Raw genomic sequence first — 1,430 nt, 5'->3', positions numbered from 1 at the left:
AGAGGAAGTTGGCGCATGCGCGCTGTTCCACTTAAAGACGGCGAGCGTGAAGCCCCAAGACTCATAGGTGTCCCAGAATAAGCCAGAAAAGAACTCAGAACTGAGAACTCGTATTGCAGAAGCAGAATTAAGAACTGCCTGATTCAGCCTCTTACGATCAAGTTTCAAGTAAAATCTGTATGGGAAAAATTAATGCATTGGTTAGACTCTTTAACCAATATGATGAGAGCAAAGAGCGCCGATACCTTGACTACTCGGGGTCCTAATCCCTGGGCTGCGTTGACAGGATACGGCTCGAATTCTACCCAGTAATATATGCAAATGACGCGCGACAGGGGCGCGAACTACAAATCCCGGCATGCATCACTTTCACGGCCCGCCTGGCGGTAGGGCAACGTTTGACCAGGTCGGTAGGGAACCACGGCGGTGGTGATTCCAGCCGGGGAAATTGAGAGCCTTTGAGCCTACGTTCCAAAGGGCTAGCTACGATTCGAAGTTGCTGCCGGCTTTTGACCGCCTTCTCGGCTCTTTGCCAACCCCAGTAGAAGACCGGCACGCCCGTTGCCGCGCTGCCGAGGTCCTTCTCTTCGTTCCTCCAGCCTGCAGGGCTGTCTTCCGCAGCGCCTGATCGCAGGCGGGGCCACCCAGAGCCCCCTGGTTAACGAAAGTGACGAGACGGGGACAAGCGAGGAGCGGACGGCCAAAGGAAGATGGCCGGGGCACTGCCGACCGTCCGGTCTGGCAGGCGGAGGCCGGGACACCCCACGGCAGGGGGCGTGAACCGCGAAGGGAGGTGCGAGGAGGGCTGGAGGCTGCGGCCACGGCCATGTGAGAGGGGCTGCCCCGCCGCGGTTCGGCGGACGGCAAGCGGGCGGCGGGCGGCAAGCGGGCGGGGGGCTGGGCCGGGGGCGGGGTGCGCCCGGGGGCGGGGAGGGCCGAGCCGAGGGAGGGCCGATGCCGCCGCCGGCTCTTCCCGGTCGCGGGTTATATAGCGCGGAGTGTGGAGCCTTCTCAGAGGCGGCCGGGAGCGCTCCGACTTGCAAGCGGCGCTGCGCTTCGGAGCCCGGTGCCCGAGTGACAGCCGCGGGGAGTGCAGGGCAGGGGCACACGAGACCGCGGAGGCAGCTGCAAGACGTTGGGGAGCGCTCTCCTGCACCGAGCGAGTCGCCCCTTCCTGGCGTCCCCGCTGCCCCGCACCCCACTCTTCCACCCTCTCGCAACTTGGATCAAGTTGACAACTCCCGCGGCGGCCGGCCGGCCCGTGCAGTCTCCGCTGCGCGCCCCTCCCCCGGAGTGAGAGGGAGCCGCCGCGCCGGCTCCGGGGACGCTCGGGCGGCGGCGGCGGCGGCTTGGCCATGAGAGCAGCGCGCGCCGCCTAACTCGCGGCTGTCACCGCCGCTGCAGCGGGACCGGCCGGCGGCGCGGGCGCT

Source organism: Lipotes vexillifer, unplaced genomic scaffold (genome assembly GCF_000442215.2).
Source record: "Lipotes vexillifer unplaced genomic scaffold, Lipotes_vexillifer_v1.1 scaffold35, whole genome shotgun sequence".
NCBI classification, from domain to species: Eukaryota; Metazoa; Chordata; class Mammalia; order Artiodactyla; family Lipotidae; genus Lipotes; species Lipotes vexillifer.
This window is presented reverse-complemented; position numbering follows the sequence as displayed.